Source organism: Chlorocebus sabaeus, chromosome X (assembly GCF_047675955.1).
Source record: "Chlorocebus sabaeus isolate Y175 chromosome X, mChlSab1.0.hap1, whole genome shotgun sequence".
NCBI classification, from domain to species: Eukaryota; Metazoa; Chordata; class Mammalia; order Primates; family Cercopithecidae; genus Chlorocebus; species Chlorocebus sabaeus.
The window spans coordinates 126,375,323-126,398,537 of NC_132933.1; positions in this window are offsets into that span (position 1 = coordinate 126,375,323).

The window sequence follows — 23,215 nt, forward strand, 5'->3', positions numbered from 1 at the left end:
ATAAAGAAAATTAGCAAGTGTTGTTGAGGGTATGGAAAAACTGAAACCTTTGTGGATTGCTAATGGAAATGTAAAATAGTGTGCCCCTGGGGAAAAGAGTTTGGCCACTGCTCAGCAAGTTAAACGTAGAATTACTATATGATTCAAAACTGAACTTTTAGGTTTATATCCAAAAGTATTGAAAGCAGAAATGCAGATATTTGTATGTCAATGTTCAAGCATTCTGCTAAGTAAAATAAGCCAGACAAAAAAGGGACAAATATTACATCATTCCACTTGTATGAAATATCTAAAGTAATCAAATTCATAGAGGCATAAAGTAGAAGGATGGTTGCCAAGGGATGGCAGAAGGGGAAAATGGGAGTTCTTGTTTAATGTGTACAAAGTTTCTGTCTTAGATATGAAACAGAATTGGATAAGAATATTCTGGAGCGAGTTAGAATGGCAATCATTAAAAAGTCAGGAAACAACAGATGCTGGACAGGATGTGGAGAAATAGGAACACTTTTACACTGTTGGTGGGAGTGTAAATTAGTTCAATCATTGTGGAAAACAGTGTGGCGATTCCTCAAGGATCTAGTACCAGAAATACCATTTGACCCAGCAATCCCATTACTGGGTATATACCCAAAAGATTATAAATCATTCTACTATAAAGACACATGCACATGTATGTTTGTTGCAGCACTGTTCACAATAGCAAAGACTTGGAACCAACCCAAATGCCCATCATCAATGATAGACTGCATAAAGAAAATGTGGCACATATATAGCATGGAATACTATGCAGCCATAAAAAATCATGAGTTCATGTCCTTTGTAGGGACATGGATGAAGCTGGAAACCATTATTCTCAGCAAACTAACACAGGAACAGAAAACCAAACACTGCATGTTCTCACTCATAAGTGGGTGTTGAACAATGAGAACACATAGACACAGGGAAGGGAACATCACACACCGGGGCCTGTCAGGGTTTGGTGGGCTAAGGGAGGGATAACATTAGGAGAAATACCTAATGTAGATGACAGGTTGATGGGTGCAGCAAACCACCCTGGCACGTGTATACCTATGTAACAAACCTGCACGTTCTGCACATGTATCCCAGCATTTAAAATATAATTTAAAAAAATTTTTAAAGCAATACATTTTATATTTTAAAATTGCTAGAAGACTTGAAATGTTTCCAACAGAAAGAAATGATAAATGTTTGAGGTTATGGATACTCTAAATATTCTGATTTGATTATTACACATTGTATGCATGTATCAAAATATCACCTGTACTTCATATGTACAAATGGTGTACAATATGTACAAATATGTATAATTATTGTGGATGAATAAAAAATTTAAAACCTTTTTTTAATTAAAAAATAGAACATTCTGGAGATAGTGGTGACAGTTGTAAAACATTGCGAATGTACTTAATGTCACTGAATATGACAATTAAAAATGGCTTAAATGGCAAATTTTATGTTAACTACATAACAGTCAAGGAGGAAATGAAAACTTGTGTGCACAGGAACTAATGTGCTTCCTCATATAAAACTTTAATAAAGTCAGAGGATCATTTTCAGGAAATATTTTTCAAAATGGCATATTCTCCCATTCCCAGCACTTCTGGGAATAACTGTTAGGCACAGAGAATAAGCCCTCTTACTACAGAGTTATAGTGATAACAAATTAAGAGCAGCTTTCTCTCACCACTTATTAGCAACAGTAAAATCACGTAGAAAAATGGCCAGCGAGGAGCTTTGTGACAGTGGTACCACATTTGATGCATGTCCATTGTACCCCACCCCCAGCCTTAAATCCTAAATTCCAGGAATCAGATATATTAAAAACAGAAACCATTTGGCAAACAAGATATTAAGATGTCTTATTGACAGGTAGCCTCCATTGTACATTGAAGAAACTACTTCCCAGAGCAAGTAAATCTCAGAGAAGAAGCTTTCAAAATGATTTTTTTTTTTTTGAGATGGAGTCTTGCTCTGTTGCCCAGGCTGGAGTGCAATGGTGCGATCTCGGCTCACTGTAACCTCCACCTCCTGGGTTCAAGCGATTCTCCTGCCTCAGCCTCCTGAGTAGCTGGGATTACAGGTGTGTGCCACCATGCCTGGCTAATTTTTCTTTTTTTAGTAGAGACGGGGTTTTACCATGTTGGTCAGACTGGTCTCGAACTCCTGACCTCGTGATCCGTCTGCCTTGGCCTCCCAAAGTGCTGGGATTACAGGCTTGAAAACGATTTTTAAAGCTAGAATTAAATCTTTTCTTTTCCACCAATTCATTTTCCCTTTCAACAAAATATTCCCATTCACAAGAAGTGTGGTGGGGTTTATAACGCATTTTGTTAGACATGACAGGGAAAAACTATTTCAATGTTGCAACCATTTACCTTTTGTCCTGAGAGCTTTATTATAATAACTAGTCCAATGTATTTATCTCATTCTTTGCAATTCTTTATAGGTCATAATCAGATTAACTGGTGTCCCATGGTAGGCTTTAGTAATCAAAAATATACTTCATAGACTTTCCAACTTTTATTCTATTTACAAGTAGGGAGGGTATCTACATGAAGGTAATGTTTGTTGTGTGTGTATACATGTATACACACACACACACCCCACATATATATCACATATTATATGTACATGTGGTGTATATACCTTACACAAACACGCACACAGAGTTCCTAGCACATCTCCTCATATCTTAATACAAGGGTGCCATGGAATTAGCTGGGAATGAGAAGAAGAAATAATAACTCGTATGCAGACGCCTGAATATTCAAAACCTGTTTGACTCGAATAGCTTTTATAGGTAGAGAGAAAAAAAAACTCTATACATGAGAAGTTTCTAACTGCATGACTATTAATATACAATTCAATGGACCATAAATCCAATTTGGAAAAGAAATGAGTGAGGGCATAAATGCCTTAATGGACAAAGAGGCAATGCCTAAGGAATAGATAAGTGTTTATTGGATGTTCATCTACCCTCTATCCCAAGGAACAGGCCATAGTCTAGTGTCATATAATACAAGAGAAAATTTAAAAGCTCATTAAAAAAAAACTCTTAATTCTCTTGATTTTAATATATTTTCAATATCTTTAGATTTTCCTCCATTAAACAAACATGATTAATTTTTAAAGAAATAACGTGTATGCATACTAATTATTATTTATAACCCATCTGCTACATTAAGGTCAAAAATAAACTAATAGGAATGTAAACCAAAGGTTAAAAGCACATTTTTAAAAACTAAAATTAACAAAAAATTTTTATTTAAAAAATGATATCACAAAAATAATTACTGTTTTAATTCTTTTGTCATCTTTTGGAATAGCTGTTATTGTATATTCTCTATTGAAAATCTTGAAATTATCATTTGTCTTTCCCCATGTTTAATGTTAATTTTCTGCTTTGAAATGGTTTCCCTTCATGAAGCTTTATGAGTTTTTTTTTTTTATTTTAGGGTGAGAGTTATATATGTGTGTACTATTTATCCTGTCTTTTTTGAAAATCCCAAAGGAATTTAAATTATATATTGGCATCAAAGCAAATCCCTCTCTTAAAAGTAACTGTATTATTCATCTGATGTGCATTTTTAATTACTATTAACTTGATTCCTTAAAAAATATATCTTCTTCCATGATCATGCTATTTACTGAAGCAATAGAAACCACTTTTTATTTGTCTAATCTACATCAGCTCAATACGTTGAAGAATACTAAAATTTGTGTATTTTAAAACCCCAATTTAAGACTATTTTATGTATACATTTGATGCTTATTCTCATTAAAATAAAGGATCTAAATTTACTTTTCTAAACAAATGAAATAATTTTAAAGACCAATTAAACTGTTTTAACTAAAAACAACTAGAATGCTCAATAATTCACAGTTTTTAATATAATTCATTTTTTACTACAACTTTATTGGCTGTAAATATACAGGTACACATCATAGTTCTATGGCATAATATCACATGATACCATGCTTTCTGTATATATGTTCATGACTATTTTAAAAAGCAGAAATGAGATTTTAGAAGAAAGTTTGAAATAACGGTGCATGTATTATCACATTACAGATATGTCCTGGGAATTTAGTAGGAATTTTGTTTGAAGACACTAATGCTTTTAACATTATGAAGGGAAATAACAAACTTACAATGCATTATAATCTGGTGTAGTTTGATATAACTTTCTGAAAAACTGTGTATCATATTGCACATGTACTTACATTTGTGTATGAACTAGGAGGGCATTCATATATAGATAGGATAATGCTCAAGTCAAAGCTTTCGTGGCTTTTGGGTTTACTCTTATCTGTGCGTATCTAAAGAATAGGTAGGGCTGGACGTGGTGACTCACACCTGTAATCTCAGAACTTTGGGAGGCCAAGATGGGGGGATCACTTGAGGCCAGGAGTTCAAGACCAGCCTGGTCAGCATAGTGAGACCCCATCTTTAAATAAACAAACACACACAAAAAAGAATAGCTAGAGGTAGGCTTATCAATTATCCTTCTAGGAAAGATTAAGAAGGAAAAACTGAGGTATACATATCGAGCTCAAGGCCAGGAGAGATAGAATAAGGCAGGGCTAATATGCTGTTTAGATTGTGTTCCTTTCCAACCCCTTAGATACTTGATAAGTCCTAGCATAGTTTAACAAACTGCAATCAGAGAACAAATAAAGTACTAAAGTCAAATTTGCACAAAAATCAGATGCATTATTACAGCAGTTTTTTGTTCTTCTGAAGAAATGAAGCAAGTGGTGGTTTCCAAAACATGATATTGGCATGTCTGTAGCTTTGCCAATGACAGGAAAATATATTCTCATCTCAGACATTAGTCACTCTCAATACCAGGTGTTAGCCAACATAAGAGAAGCATCAGCAGTCACTGATCACTGCAACATTGCCTTTGGCAGGCATGAACAACAGCAGTAACTTTTGGGGGAAATGACAAAATTGTTGCTGCCTATTAGTGTCAACAGAAAGAGGAAACTTCAATATAGGGAATTAAAATTAATAGTAAGATAATCATTGCTGCCACCCTTTGGTCAAAGAGACAGAAGTCACTCTCTAGGTATTCTTGGAATCATTTTGAAGTACTTTTCAATGTTATGGGTTTCCCACAAATGGATGGGGGTAGAGACTGACAAACACTAATTCGTGCCTGCTATTTTGATAATATTTTTCTTCTCAGGGTTTTGTAATCTAAAAAAAAAGGTTACATAGTCTTAAATATACTCAATATGTGCATTCTTAAAAAGTGTGCTATATATTGAATATATTATTTCCATTCTTTAAAAAACGGCAATACATAGCTATTTATTTGTTTTCCAAGCATAAAATTTTTTATTTTTTAAATTTTTAATTAGAAATACTTTATTTTGGCTGGGCATGGTGGTTCACGCCTGTAATCTCAGCACTTTGGGAGGCCAAGGCAGGTGGATCATGAGGTCAGGAGTTCAAGACCAGCCTGACCAACATGGTGAAACCCCATCTCTACTAAAAATACAAAAATTAGCCTGGTGTGGTGGCACACGCCTGTAATCCCAGCTACTCAGGAGGCTGAGGCAGAAGAATTGCTTGAACTCAGGAGGCGGAGGTTGCAATGAGCCAAGATCACCCCACTGCAGTCCAGCCTGTGCGATAGAAGGAGACATCGTCTCAAAAAAAAAAAAAAGGGCCGGGCGCTGTGGCTCACGCCTGTAATCCCAGCACTTTGGGAGGCCAAGACGGGCGGATCACGAGGTCAGGAGATCGAGACCATCCTGGCTAACATGGTGAAACCCCATCTCTACTAAAAATACAAAAAATTAGCCGGGCGTGGTGGCGGGCGCCTGTAGTCCCAGCTACTCGGGAGGCTGAGGCAGGAGAATGACGTAAACCCGGGAGGCAGTTTCATTCTCTTTCAATTCATTCATCAAATCACTTCACAAATATTTCTTGATTATATTCTGCATTTCAGGCACATACTACGTCTGCCAACGACATACTGATCTTCTTTGTATAAATATTTTAAAATAACCTTAAACTTGCAGGAAAGTTACAAGTACAACTACCTTTTTAATCCTTAACTATGAGACAGTAGGTTGTTAAATCAATTCCCTTAACACTCCCAAAATGTTTCTATTTCTACATAAATGACATAGAGGAATGCCTTTTTTTGTAGCATTGAAGTCAGAAAATTAACATTATTAAATAGTCACTATATAATTTTCAGGTCCTATTTAAATAATAATTGTTTCAATCATGTTCTTTATAATAAAAGGATCCAGTTGGTAATCAGGTATTGTACTAATTTATCATATCTCTTTAGTCTTCTTTAGTCTGAAGTAGCTCCTTAATCATTGACTTACATGATCTTGACATTTTTGATAATTACGGGCCACTGAATTTGTAGAATTTCTCTCAATTTGGGTTTGTTTGGTGTTTCCTTACAATTGGATTTAAGTTATCAAGTGTTATTCTCAATGCTTCCTAACAGGAGGTGCACAGTTTTGATTTGACTCATTACTGATGATGCTGATTTACTTCACTTGAGTAAAATGTCATCTGCCAGGCACTAGATAATTACTCTTTCCCCTTTTTAGCTAATAAGTATTTTGTGGAGTAGGTACTTAGAGACTATGTAAATGTCTTGTTCAGCATTAAATGTTAAATTTATTTATTCATTTATATTAGTTTGGACTCATACTCCCCATATATCCCAGATTTGGCTAATGGGAGCCTCTTCAATCTGTGTCCTTTTGAAATGTCCCCACCATGCTTTAAGCACTTTCTTGCTTCCTGACACAAAAGGATATTCCAGGTTCCTCTTGTGTTTTCTCTGCCTTAGCTTTCAAATAATCCACTTTGCAAAAGGCTTGGTTTCTTTCGGTGGAGATTGGTATTTAAAAAGCATTATGTGGGTGCCAATAGCTTGATGCGATTGGGTGGGTTGTTGCTCCAAAGTGTGTGTGTGTGTGTGTGCGCATGTTTGTGTAAGAGATATACACCAAATGCACATACAATATATGATATATATGCGGGATGTGTATGTATGTGTATATATATGCATGTATACACACACACAACAAACGTGACCCTCATGTGGATACCCTCCGCATCCTGTTCTTGCTCTCAAACTCCTCACAGTGCTGTTTTCCATGTGGATTATCTCCTTACCCTACTTCTATTCTGACACCTGTGCTGGGCAGCTCCCACTCATGAAGGCCCTCTTTACCCCACACTGGCCCACTTTCCTGCACATGGAAGCACTTCTTAGCCCACATAAGCTCTGATACCCCACTCCAGACTGCTCACAGGCATGGATGCATTCTCACTCTGCTCAGGAAATAGTCCCCCATGCCACTTCCCCCTACATGGATAACCTTATCAATTTGCTTGTGTTCTGACTCCTCAGGCCAGAATATCCCTCATTACTAACCTAGCTTTCTCAAAAGCCACCCAATGGCTTCAGAACTAAATTGATCAGGAAAGTAAGGGGAAGGGAAAGGATAAATTGGTGATAAGATGAAGTAGAAGGGAAAGGCCTTTATTAATTTTCACCATTCGGTTGTATCTGTGAGTCTACTGCAAATATTTGAATGGTAGAAAGACCTGTAGCGGTCAAGAGGTGAAAACTAGAGTGTCAGTGATATCAGAAGCAATCAGCATATTATAGTAGCCATGAAAAGTGTACATTATAGTATAATATACATATTATACTATATTATAGATGTTCCTCCTTTGCTATCATTTGCTTCTAATACAAAAATGGGAAATAAGGTCATTAATGAATTTATCATGTATTCATAGATTTTTTTTCCTTTTATAATTGTCTATAACATTTTACAACAAACATATTATTGAACATTTTACTGACTTGAAGAAAAGTAAAGGGGTTTCCAACAGGGAAAAGTGTGAAGAGGGGTTTGTGAGCTGAAAATAAGAAAGTAAGATATTTGTGCCCTCCATAAAGTGGAGGAGTGGAACCCGAGACTTCACAGTAGCAAAGCATCTTTAAAGGAGGAGAAGATGTTCCAGTTTGGTTTTGGCCTCTGAATCCACATTTTGGTCGTTGATATTTCTTTTGTTCCAAACACTAGGTATAATCTCATACACAAATATCACCCAAAACGCGAGTAAAAAGCTGTAATGAGATAGAATCAGCAGAAACAATACATAACAGATTTAGACCTCCCAAAGGACTTAATATATTGGAATCACCAAATGAAGAATTTTTGATGATCAAATGGAGAACTTTAAATAGCTTTGTATTAAATATTTAAAAAACTAAACACTAAAAAAAGAATGAGCACTAAGAGAATGTCAAATAATACCAATTTTTATAATAATAAAATGTAGCTTATTCTAAATTAAAAAGCCATTAAGTTATCAGCTTAAGAAGACATAAAATAACTCAAATATAGTCATTAGGGAAATTAAATAGTTTTTTTTTTCTTAAAGAAATCATCAATCCCAGATGTATAGGCAAATTATTCGACTTTCAATTAAAAGATAGTTGTAGTTTTCTATAAATTATACAGAAGATAAATAAGATCCACTAATGCACTGATTCTATAAGACTTATATTGCATAAAGATAATAAAAATATATACAATCTAGTTATCTATTTAAAAATACTCAATGTTCCTTTTGAGTTAATACCAGTAACACAACAGTTAACTGCATGTGCTCACTTTGTATCTCTGTGTCCCATTTCGTTAAGTGTCACAATATTTCAAACTATTTATTATTGTTATATCTGTTTTGGTAATCTGTGATCAGTGACCTTTGATGTTATTATTGGAACTGTACCCATAATAAGATGGTGGAATTAATCGATAAATGTTTTGTATGTTCTGACTGCTCCACTGACCAGCTGTTCTCCCATCTCTTTCCTTTACCTGTGGCCTCTATATTCTCTGAGACACAACAGTATTGAACTTAGGCCAGTTAATAATCCTACAATGGCCTCTAAGTATTCAAATGAAAGGAAGAGTTGCAAGTCTCTCCCTTTAAATAGAAAGCTATAAATTATTAAGTTTAATGAGGATGGCATGTCAAAAGCTGACGGTGGCCAAATGCTAGGCCTCTTGTGCCAAATAGGTAGCCAAATTGTGAATGCAAAGGAAAAGTTCTTGAAATAAAAGTGCTACTCTGGTGAATACACAAATGATAAAAATGTGAAACAGCCTTATTACTGCTATGAAGGAAGTTTGAATGGTCTGGATAGCAGATTAAACCAACCACATATGCTACAGAGAAATCTTTCATGAAAGGAACAGGCAATCAATGTAGCAAATTTCATTGTTGTCTTATTTTTAAGAAATTGCCACAGCCACCCCAATCTTCAGCAACCACCACCTTGATCAGGAAACAGATATCCACATTGAGGTAAGACTCTACAATAAGCAAAAAATTGTAACTCACTGAAGGCTCAGATGATCATTCTCATTTTTAGCAATAAAATATTTTTAATTAAGGTATTCATACTTTTTTTTAGACATAATGCTATTACACATTTAATAGACTACAGTATAGTTTAAACATAACTTTTTTTCTTTTTCTTTTTGAGACGGAGTCTCGCTCTGTCACCCAGGCTGGAGTGCAATGGCACGTGCTGCTGTTTGATACCATTTTACCCACAGTAGAAGTTCTTTAAAAATTGGAGTTAATCCTTTCAAACCTTGCCATGGTTAATTAACTAAGTTTACATCATATTCTAAATTCTTTGCTCTCATTTCAACAATGTTCACAGCATCTTTACTAAGAGTAGATTCTATCTCAAGCAACTATATTCTTTGCTAATCCGTGATAAATAACTCCGTATCCATTCTAGTTTTATCATGAGATTCTATCAATTCAGTCACGCCTTCAGGCTCCACTTCTAATTCTAGTTCTCTTGCTCTTTCTACCACATCTGCAGTGACTTCCTCCACTGAAATCTTGAACTCCTCAAAATACTTTTAATGTATTTCATGAAGAAGCTTGCCAAATTTATAAGCAGAAGCAAAGGCCAAAGAATTGGCAACATATTATTGAAAACAAAGACTCGTTGGCATTGGTATATGCTTTTGGCAATAAGACAATGTGGTAATTTTAAAGTTACATCATATTGTTGTGTGAAGCCGAATGCAGATACCAAAGATACTAGCAAGTGTGTATCCAAGTATGTGTGTGTGACTCTCACAGGGAGAAAGAGAGAGGGGGAGAGAGAGAGAGAGAGAGAGAGAGAGAGAGAGAGACAGAGAGAGAGAGAGAGAAGCATAGGTACCAAGAAAGATCTGTGGAGAATAGTCTTTTAAAGTAATGGGACAATTGATGCTCCATGTGAGAAACAAAAATAATTTTCACCTTACAGTACACACAAAAAATATTTAGATGGATTACTTTTTTAAATGTTAAAGTGAAACTTAAAATATTTAGAAGAAAATATAGGAGAATTATATAATTCAAAGGTGAAGAAAAATTTTCTGAACCATACTTAAAAAAACACTACAACAGAAGAGATAAAATCTAATATACTGGAATTAGGAACTTACATTTCTTAGAATATATCATAAGTAAAGTAAAAAGATAAATGGAGGCTTCAATATTTATAACACTTTGATTAACAAAAATAGTAAAATCAATATGTCTCTCCGTTTTTCTCTTCATATAAATAAGTAAAATTCACAGTATTAGAAAATGGCTAAATCAGTAAAATCTATACAAGATATTATAAACTGTAATCTATAAGATCTATAAAAAACGTATTTTAACAAAAATAAAAATGAAAGCAATGTGCTCAATTGCATTACAGAGCTTAAAATATCATACAATATCATTTTATATCAACTAGAACTAAGTTGTCAAAAATTCTGAGGTCAAAGTATCTGTCTCATACCCTCTCCTCCTAAAAATCTACCCATTCCCCTGGGAACCCACATACAGAATGAGATTAGTCCTCTGAGCAGACAACTAACCTGTTACCTGGAGGAGCAATGTCTCTGTTCAACTCCGGTTAGCGCAGACAGCTTCAAAGATGGAGGCTCCTGATGCATTAATTGGATCCAAAAGAGAACAAACTTTCTCATTTGTCACCCTCCCCCCTTCAGGAGAAGGGAGTAGCTGGGATGCAGAGAATGCGAAAATGTTCCTTCTAATATATTACAGACTGTGGTCTGATTTTATGGTTTGAGTTATAAAAGACAGTAATTTTCTCTACATATGTCTTTTCATATTTATGTCTCTTTTTAAACATTTCTCCATTTTGTGCTCCAAGCAGATATAAGCCTTTAAGATAATATGATTTTAAGGGATTAAAATACCATATGCATTCCATTCTATGTTCTAGTGGATACCAACAGGGGCTTTCTCAGGATTAAAATAGGCATTATGGAGAAAGAAGCCCAAATGGTTTTAGCCATGTGAATAGTAGAGTAAGTAAGTCAGCGAATAGTGAGAAATATATGTGCATATGAGTGTGTGATCAGTGAAGTGAGGAAAAGGGCTTCTGCAACTTTCACGTGGGTCAATTATTTGAAGGAGGTAATTCAAGGCAACTCTTTTGCTACCTTTTTAAAAATGAATCTGCTGAGATGATGCACATGATAAAATAACTCATTTTTCGGTTGGTTGTTTTGATAGTGTTGAGTCACAGCCAAAAAGTTACAACTTAATGCAAAAATCATCAGGGGTTAGTAAATTTTAAAGAAAATTCTTCTCCTTTGATATTTTTTTCCTTTGCTTTGCCATGCCAGCACCCTTGATTTCTTGTTCTTAGGTACTTAATATGGAATTATTTGAAGTGTTTAACTTCAACCTTTCCTTCTTCAGTCTTATAATTGAAGTTATTTTACTCTTAGAAAAACCATCTATTATAAATAGGGATTGTATTTTAAATGAGGACTATAATGAAGAGGGGGTAAATGGATGGATTGAATTAGGAAAGGAAGACTGATTGAGGCTTAAATTAAAAATGAAATATAAATGACATAAAAGTGATACATTTTCTAGATCTTGTACTTTATATTTGAAGAGAGCTTTTAGTGTTCTGTCTGCTTCTGTAATTGCTGAAAAGAATATATCCATTTGGAGGGCTAAAAGGGTAGGCAGCCTTTTCAATTTTCTTTTCAAACTTTGTTAATATCCATTTTATCTCTCTTAAATTGCTTTAGATAACTCTACTTCCAAGATATTAATTTGGGTTCCTAAAAATACCTGTATTCTAAACTACATTGCAATATTTACTTAGTTTTCCAAAGCAAAATGATCATTTATAATACACTAAGCATTCACTTACTGTATCAAATATTATGTGAATACACGTGGTTATTACTTTATTTAGTGGAAAAAGTTATTCAGCTACGAATATATGGCAGATTGCATTTTGCTAAAATGACTAGAATCTTGCTCCTTCCCCATCAGGAGATGAAGTCCATTTCCCTCCCCTTGAACTGGGTGCATGGTAAAGAGGCTTTGTGTCTGCCTCCATGAATATAATGAAATGGAAGTAATGCTGTGTCACTTCTAAAGCTAGGTCGTAAAAAGAGATATGGCTTCTGCCAGGCTCTCTTTCCCTTGGGACACAAGTCTTGGGAACCCTGAACTGATATGAAACAAATCTAGCTACCCTGAGGCTACCATGCTGGAGAGATCTTGTGGAGAGTCCACTTAGGGATAAAGAAAGAAGCCAAAGGAGCTTCATCTGTTTCAGCCCTTAAATATTCTATTTTTCTAAGGCCAGGCACCAGACAGTATGAGGGAATAAGCCTTCAGATGATTCTAGCTCCCAGCCTTTGAGTTGCTATAGCTGATGCTTCATGAAACAGAAATAAGTTGTTCCTGTCAAGCCCTACCTACACTGTGGATTTGTGAGCAAACTAAATGTTGTTGTTTTAAGCAACTATGTGCTGGAGTGGTCGGATATACACCAGTTGATAATTGGAAAAACTCTTGAACTTCAGACACGTTAATTTATTGTTTGCATCTTAAAGACAAAGCCACAAGACCACTTTGTAAAGCTAATGACCCTCACAGAATATATAAATATTGAAAAAAAGGCCCCTCAGCCCATTATGTGGGAAACTCATAGGGAAATTAAGAGGAAGGAACCGGAATATGCCTTCCTACAAACCGTTTCTCACTATTTCCCACCCAAATGATATCCTCAATATTTGCCATACTATGTGACAAAGATTGTTTCAGTCAATATTTGTAAACCACGGCAAAATTGGCCAAAACAAATAATGAGAGGTTTTTTCCCCCTAGGAACATAAATATAGGAACTGTACTAGACATCAAACTGTACAAAACTGCACTTACCAAAAATAGCTTATACAAAATTATGTACAAACTGTGCATACCTGTACTAAACATCAAAATAGGGATATGTCAGTAGGCAGGAAGTCAGTCAGGTAGAGGACTCAAACCTTAGTTGCAGCTCATGATTGTTAAGGACCCATCAAAGAGAGAGATATATCAAAAGAGATCCATAAGTATAAATCTTGGGAAGGTAAAGTTACTAGGAGTTGTAAAGATTTTGAATAATATTCCAGAAAGGTAGAATCAGCCAAAGAAATTGAGATGAATTGGCCAGATAGGTTCAAAGAAAAGTACTATTGCATGATGTCATGGAAACCAGTATATATAAACAACTTAATACTGCTTCAGTGTTGAGGTCAGAGAAGTGTCTACTTGATTTTGTCAACTTGACCTTTGCAAGAGCAATTTCAATAGAGTGATGAGGCTATAAGACAGAATGGAATTAATGGCACAAAATTAGTGACTGTAATATAGACAATTGAACAAAGAACCATTTGAGTTCTGGGGCAGTTAGATTAGAAATGTAGAAATGTCTTTCATTACTGTGACATCTCATTTCCCTCACACTTGTAGTTTGGATTTGAAAATGAGTAAAAAGAGGAACTTAAAAACATGTGAGAGGAAAACAGAAGAGTAAAATAAATGGGAAAAGGTACTGCTAATAGTTTATGCATTCTCAGAACTTGAGCAGATGAGAAGCCACTCTCCCCAAAGTAGAAACACTAGCCCTGACTTTTGCTTTCACGCCTCTCAAGCACTAAATACTCCATACTTCAACTTTGCATTTATAAGCAGAGCATTTACTTAATCTTCTTAAGCAAATTTAGCTGGAGAACTCTTTTCAAATTCACTTTAAGTCCTCCCAAAATTCAAAGAAAAAAAATGTTTTTCAAAGGTCAGCCATCAATATTAGAATGCATATATACTTATTTAAAGAATCACAGAATGCCACTGTATAGCAAATGGCTTCATCTGTGATTCCAGAATGGCAGTTGCATTGTGTGAATATTTAAAAGTAAGGCATTCTGCTAGTTCATGCCAAAATATATAAATCATTTTTTGATAAAATGTTGAATGCATTCAAACTTGATAGATTTAGGTGTATGTTTCTGATGGATTATTCAACCTAATCCTATTTAATCTAACTCCTAAATAGCATTTGAATGTGACTACAGGCTACGATTTCTGGAATATATCACATACCTCTTGTCAGCCCTACTCCCACTGCCCCCTGTACCTAAATGCCAACTCTACACAGTTGCAAATCCTTAACATGGTGTACAAAAGCCCCAAGGACCTTTCCAGTTTTATGTCCTGTCACTGCACACTTTATACTTTACAGTGCTTGCAGTCCTTTACTTGTATTCCCAGTAGTAAAGTGCAGCTTGCTTTTTTGCAACACGTGTCACAGAACCTCACTCTTAAAAAATGCTCCACAAGAAAACCAAAAAAAGGTTATGTAATTAAAAAAAAGAAATATTACTTATTATATCTTCTTCCTGAAAACTCACACTGCATATCAGCAAATAAAGTTTCCAAAAAGCTTAAATTAACATGACGCAAAATTTTTAGACTATGAACATTTTACAGCACTCTTTAACTTTAGAAAATGCTGACTTAGCAGTCCCCGCACCCCTCTCCACCGCAAAAAAATTAGAAACCAGTTCTCACACATCAATATTTAAATTGGAAAATGTCGCTGAAAACAAATCTTTCCAAGATTACTTTAGAAAGAATTGTTGGAAGAAGTTATTTTGTACAAATCACAAATGTATACCAATGAAAAATGGTTTTTCTCTGTAATATTCAAATAGAACACCTTCAATAAAGATGTTTATTTTCAGTAAATCTCAAAAACGTGTTGTGTCTCAAATAACTTAGACTGAAATGGTGAATGTATGCTTTAGAAAATTGTGTTGGAGGATACAGAAAAAGGATCAAGGAGATGAGAGGACACTGATGTTGCAGTTAGAGTTGAAGCATTTTAAGATAATCATGTCATTAAGTGTGAGTGGAATACAGAAATACCTCAAAATTATAATATTATTTATGATACTTAAATACATGCAACTTAATAAAATTAAAATATAAATATTTGACTTTTCTATCTTTATCTAAGGTTTTGTATTTAAATTGACTGAAATACTTATACATGAATGCATGCATGTGTGTGTGTTTTTCTCATTGAGATAATGGAGGACTGACTTATATTTGTACTTATATAGTATACTTCAATATTCACTACAATTGTGAAGCTCTCTCTTAACTCCTGTCCTCATTTTCCTTATCTCTTTACCTGGGTCCCTGAGTTTATGTGGTTACAAGAATAAAGATCACCGAGTTTTGCAAATCTCTTCTCTACCTATTCAAATCCTTAGGTTTTATACATATTTGGATCTACCCACTGGGGAGCAAGCACAGTGTCTCACTGGATTATTTATTCCCAAGGATTATTACCTTGTCTAGCATAATGCTCAAGGAATACTTGTTAAATTTATTTATTTATTTATTTTTGAGATGGAGTTTCACTCTTGTTGCCCAGACTGGAGTGCAATGGTGCAATCTTGGCTCACTGCAACCTCTGCCTCCTGGGTTCAAGTGATTCTCCTGCCTCAGCCTCCAGAGTAGCTGGGATTATAGGCGCATGCCACCACACCCAGCTAATTTTGTAGGATTGCTTGTTAAATAAAATAATAATATTACTTTTCAAATTAACTAATTTATTAACCCCAGATTTCACTTTCTTTTGTTTTAAAATCTGGTTGAGTGCATACATTATTTATTCAGTAAGTCAATTCATATGCTAAAAACTATTCAGCAAGTTGATCCATATGCTCAAAACTATTATTTATTATGTTTTAATAATGAGAACATTATTCAGTAAGTTGATTCATATGCTAAAAGTCCTAAGATGAAAGGTAGTATAAAACAGCCTTGTAGATGAGAATAATCCTTTATCCTACAAACTTCCACTAGTTCTTTTGATACATCCCAGTTTCAGAAAAATAATATCAGTAAATTTTTGTGATATCAGTAAAAATCTGAACCTGTAAAGGATATTCATTTTTGTTTCATTTCTATGAAAATATTTTTGTTACAAACTCACTTTTGTGTACACATTACATTCTTTCAGATCCTCAACAGAAATCATTCTGTGCCATTGCTATAAACATGCAAATTTATTGTTCTTTATCATCAATGTAGTAAATTTCAGAATAATTAAAAATTGGATGGGGATAAAAAAACTGTTAGCCTTTCACTCTGTCAATTTACACATTACAAAAGTTATGATTAAGATTTTAGCATGTGGAAAGAGCTCTAGTAACTGTACTAACCATTAATTTATGTAATTTATGAGCTTGATTCAGCATTGAATTTAGTGACTATAAAGGGAAAATAAAGCTTCAGAGAAATATTGTAAATGGTCTGTTCATGGTCTGTATAAATCAGCCAGGTGTAAAGCATTATAAAAATTTAAACTTGTATAATGTAACTGGCTCTGTTATCTAAAAACATGATCATAAAATTGAATACATTTCTTGAACTCAAATATAAAATCTACTAAAATATTTACAATTTTTTGGGTAAATTAAGAAAACAAATAACAAAGCAATTTCTATAAATTTCACCATTAAAAGATACCATATTTTCAATGTAAATGCTTACTTTTACACAAGATAGAATTTTATTGCTTAAGCACAACTTTGCTGGATTTTAAATGTCCTCATTGACTAATGCTTTTTTAACACTAGAAACTTTGCCTTACATTTTAAAATTATTTTATTTTAGTTCATCAATAGCATTATTATTATTATTTAATATTTTAAACTATTTCTTTCCCAATAACTGATTTATACTTCAACTTATCGTGTTCGATTATCTTGAAACAATGACTGCAAATAATTAGTATTCATAACCCTCAGCTAAGAGTCAGGCAATAAAGACACTGAGGTTTCCATCAGAATTTAATTAAATTTAGCAAGTTATATCTTGGTGCTTCTCAGCATATAAAGAAGAGTTGACAAATATCATCTTAATTACTTCCTCTCTCTCCTCCATGATGGTTCAATAATTTGTTACAAAACCTCATTACCAAGTATCAGTCATTAATTTTGACATAAATTTATTAAAATGGGTATTGTTTTGTAATATTTTCTGTTATTGGTGCGGGAGAATGAGTGGGGGCTAGGCACTCCTTTGTACCTCATTCCTTTGAAATTATGTCGTTTTCTTCTTTTGTAAAGTTATCTATATTTTTGTGTATGATGCAACCCACATTTAATACATTGCCTTGACACCTGGCCTATGTTCTTCCAAAAACAAAACAAAATACTGTGCTTTACCAACAGATTGTAGTATCAATTTCATTAGACACATTCAGTTGATATCTGTGACATTGCAGAGAAAGAAAACAAAATTTTGTTCTGCAATGACATGTTAATAAGCCCTTAGTATTTATTTTATATTTATGTAAAATAGACTTAAAATTGTCCACATCTAACTGAAGGCCAGGTCTTCAATGTTTAGTAGTGCAGCAGCTCCCTCTATAGGAGACTTGGAACTGTGTGTTGCTGTGCCGATGCAGAGTAGCAAAGCAGGTTGTTAGGATTTTCCTTTTTTCCTAAGCATCTTAAGTGATCATTTTATTCAGCTATCTGTTGATTTATTTTTCACCAATATATCTTTAAAGTAATTTTCCTTTTAAAATAGAAGAAGGGAGGGAGGGAGAAAGAAATAGAAAAAGAGAATGAATAGTGTGTGTGCACCAATGGCAGAGCTTTTAAGAAAAAACATTCATATCTGTCACCCCTAAAAGAGAAATCTAAATAAAAAGTAGTGTCTGTGAAATGTAATTTTTGACTTTCTAGTTTTCTTTTGTTAGTCAAAATTATATGCAAATGTACACTGACAACAGGCAAGCTACAATTTCATGTACATATATGTTCGGTTCAAAAGGCTATACAGTAATGGTAGATACCAATGACTACAAATCTCTTATGAATGGATTTAGATGTCAGAATATTTTGGTAAATGTGATGTACATATCTTAAATTAATTAAAAAATGAAATTGTGGATTAGAGGAAAGTTTAAATTAACATAAATAACTACTGTTAGAAATATAATGTTACATCCCCAGCTTACACATTTAAGAAACAAACTTTGATATTACTGCTAAGTTATAATATTATTGGACACAACAGACTAATTAGCGTGTGTTTCTTATTTGACACTGTGCAAATATAATGTGGTTCTTCCTTTATAGAAGTCAGTTATTCCAAATTCTTGCATGGTGATTTTACTATCTTGATAAATAGTGCAGAAGCCCAGCTCAATTCGGTGCAGCATAATTCAAATTATCATTAACTTCCAATGACTGAGGTTCAAATGAATTGGGATTTTGCTATAATAATAATATGCTCTGGTACTCACAGTAAGTTTACATTACCAGAAAATCAAAGTATTTTATAAAATAGTACTAGTAGCCTGAATTATGTATTCAGCTTCTTAATCCAACCTAAGTACTTTGTGAATACCCATTCATGATATCATTTAGAATTACCTCAATTCAGATACCAATTACTCATTCTCTCATTATCTTAAGAAGTAAAGAGATGATGAGTTAGTCTCACCCCAGTTTGAGTATGTGGTTCGAATACAGTATGTATAAAAATGTAATATGCATGAATCAATGTCATTTTGCCTTGATAAGCCTGTGTCATGAGCATTTGCTGCCCAATATTTGCAAACATTCATGGCAGTGATAAGATATGAAGAGAAAGTGTATCATCTGTATGGTTGTTTACCCAATTTCTCTTAAATGTGTTTGTGTGTATGGATATGGATTAACAAATATTTCTTTTGGTCAAACATGTTGATATCTCAAAAACCCTTCTGAATAGACTTTTCTATGAGAAACAATAAAATAACTCTTCAAATTATACCAGGTTATGCTGTATAAAACATTTCTGCCAAGGTAACACTAGTGACAGAAGGGAATGGCCATGTTCCCCTGGCAGCAAAGTGTTATTATACATAGGGGCTCACCAGCAGAATGGAATAATTTTGAAGTCACATGTCTCATCAAAAAGACTTTTATTCAATAATACATTGATATTTAACATGTTTTAATTTAAAATAAATATAAAATTATTTGCAATTAAGTTACTTGATTTTCTTCTCTTCATAGCTTTAAGTAGAATGGAATTGACACAAGATGTGTCATACTTATCTTGAACTTTTTGTCCATTTGGTACTCCCTGAGATATACCTTCAGAGCTCCAATCTGAGAAGGATAGCCAAAATAAGAATTCTTCTATAAACCTCACATCTATCCCCTAATAAGGGGACTCATAAAGTAGGTTAAAACCTGTGTTCAACTTTTAGAATGCCTTTCTGAAGTCCTCCATATTCTGCTCTTAGAAATTGTATATTCTGAAATATATAGTAAAGCTTTTGTCTCTAAATAGGAAGAAATTTGACCCAAATAGCTTACAATATGATTCACAATTTCGTTTTACTTGCTATGTATTGCAGAAGGATAATCCTATATTATTCATGGAATCATTTACTAGTTTTCCAAAAGTAGGGACAGGGGATAAAGTATTCTATTAAACTGTCTCTTCTGTGGAAAAACAATGACAAAAAGTTCTCCTGACAGACCTTTTCAGAAATCTCTTAACCAAGAATATCACGTTGGTCCAAAGCAATGTGACCATTTAGATAATTCTATCTTCACCATGTACACCAGCCCATTCTTCAGGAGCATATACAGATAATGTGGATGTTTCAGCATTGGAAGAGACAGTCAAAATCAATCTTAAAGAAAATACTGAGAGTGCTGATATTAATGAAAGTATCAAGTTAATCAGATATTCCCAAGGTTTATTATAACCTTTGATCACTTTGCTAACACTCCATCACCAGTCACATAGCCATTATTTGGGTGCTTTAAGTCTGTTCCTCAACTAAGCTAAATGGCACAAATAAAAGAAAGATGATATAATTGGAGGAAATGAAGACTCTGAGAACTCTTCTGCAGCAAGAAAGGGAGGATGGTTTTCTTCAACCACATTGAGATATAAATGGCCATATCCTTAGAATTGCAAACTTAGAGTAAGATGGACAACTTGGAAACTTTTCACATTCTCTCAGAACAGACTGTTTTTAACCAAGATTTTTAGTCAAGTAAACATGCAACAAATTAAATACCCGAAGAAAGCAATTAAATAAAACACATGTAAATAAACCGGGCAGTAACTTGGATTTAAAACCAATGAAAACCTAAGTATCCATTCCCCAAAGCCCGCAGTTACACAGATGGGGATAATAGTGGGAAAGGAAATAAGTATGGAGTGAAACGATTTGAACATATGGCATTCTTAAAGGTTCATATGAATTAGAGAGCAGAGAGCATTTGGGCTGTAAAGGAGGCTAACAGATCACCAACATAATTGGCTGGCTAATGGGGTATCTTTGAACATAGGAACTGTGATCATTATACCTGCAGGATGTTATGCATGATAAAGAATTCTATAATGCACAAAGATGCCTGTTCCTGTTTTAGAAGAGGAGAATGGAATAAGTGCCTACTAGCTCTTATAATAGAGGACGTTATCATTCAGTGCTAAGAGAAGATGTCATAGCAGACCTCACTCTGTGGTGGCTGGACTCTACTAGAAAGAAGATTGTGATCAGAAAGAAGCTTGCGTGTTACTAGAAATAAGCTTGTGGGTTATGTACAACATAGTTTGCTTTACCACAGATGTTCAAAGTTCACAACTACTTCCAAATGTGGATAGGGATGAAGTTGGTATTTATTGACTGTTTACTAAGTACTAGGTTTTCTAGATATGAAAATCTCATTTAAGCCTGAAAATCTCCTTACAGTGGAATATTATTACTGAAATTTTGTAGACAGAACAACTGAGATTTAAAGAGAGATTATAACTTACCTCAGAATCCTCATCTAATAAGTGTGAAAACATGGATTTGAACTCTCTCAAGTCTCTCCTCTTTCTTTTATATCCTGATTCTTAACAAGTAAAATTTGTGGGCTAATCATGTTTACTCATCGCTCACGTGCACATGACTTTCACCTGATTACAATGCTTTTTTTAACCAAGTCAAAATATGGCCCTATGTTCCTCTTTTGAGTGTGCCAGTCAGTCACCTCTGCTGAAATTGATAGTTTTTTGCTACATGAAATTAATGTATCAAGTAGAGAGTAAACACCCTTAAATATAGAATCTTTAGACAATGATGTGAACTTTTAAAGTTTTCCTTTAATCTTAGGCACCAAACAGAATTTAGAATATTATTTCTTCTGGTCTCTATTATGTTACTCAAATGTTTGTTTCTAATTTATTAAAATTCAGTCAGTATTTGGCAGGTCTACTTTCTTTCAAATTTGTGTCTAACTTTTTGAGATTCCATGGTTTTACAATTAATGGTAATTAACTGTTTTGGCTCAACATGTTTCCTCTACACAGAGGCAAATAAATTTACCATGAAGGCCAGAAAAGTAAATATGGGTTCAGAGACTGTCACTTCCATGGGCTTTTCCCTAGGGGATGGGTTCTTGATGTTGCAATATATGGAAGATTTTCTAAATTTGTAATTGTTATTCTCTTTTTCATTTTAAATATTAACTCTTATATTTAAGTTTGTTTTGTTATTAAAGATACATTTTCTTAAAGGAGGGCTCCAAAAATTGTACAAGACTCAAGACCTACAAAACCCAAGTATCCCTTCCTCTACTAGGAATAAAGCAGTGGTTACCTTAGTACCGGCATGATTCATTTTGAAAGCTCAGTTTCCATGTTTTTTGTATATTTTTGTCCATTTTAAAGTTGTGATGTCAAATGAGAAAATTTTTGTTCTACTGTGGCAGTTAAAAATAACATTTATTCTTTCTAACTATGATTGACATGATGTAAATATTAAAGCATATATTGCCACCTTTTTGACAGTGGAATGAAAATAAGATTATAAAGATCAAGGTGTACTATTTAAAATATGGAGAATATTTTATGAAACATACCATAATCTTTAACTGTACATACTGGCTTGAGATTTATTTATTTGTTTGTGTATTTATTTGCAGATTTTAAAATTTTCTTCATGAATACATAAACCCTACAAAGAGAGGAATCTCTGTCTGCTTGTTCTCCAGAGTATCTCCACCATTTAGAACAGGGCCTGGCACACGGTAAATGTGAAATAAATATTTGATGAGTGACTAACTGACTGACTGAATAAATGAATGGCATGTGCTTAGAACCTCAAAATATACTAATTAGTGGAAGTCATCGCTAAAAAAGGACCCGATTGATCAAGCTGAGTCTTCCAGAAGTATTCACACATTCACAAAATTATACTAATTTTTACTCAACACTCATCATTTCTATACACCAAGTTTCAGCCAGATGTTATTTAAAGTATCTGAATTATAGACCCTTGAAAGCTGGGTTTGTAATGGAAGTGCTGACAGCCACTTAACCAGATAATAGCGCCAGTTCACTTGGTGTGTATATATAGTGTCACTGCTAATATGGCTGTGCCATCTGTTCTGAGAGTTGTAAAAGATTTGAGCTTCAAACAACTGATTTCAAAAGTGTACTGGATAAATTGGATCCTAAAAGGTGAAATGATAAAATGATACTTTAATTACATCGCTTTGGCTACTACCTAAGCACAAACAGGGCATCAAGATTGGAAAACGGCATGTCACCTTGAAAACTATCAGGTATTTCAGTTTACACTTCTGTTCTTGCTAGGCAAGGTAGGAAAACATTTTGCAACCCCTATGATTTTTTAACAGCCTGCAGGTGTGTGGTCAACAATGTATGGTGAAAATATGTTTTTTAACTGCCTAATGGCTCTGCCTCTGCTGACCCCTAACTTGAAGA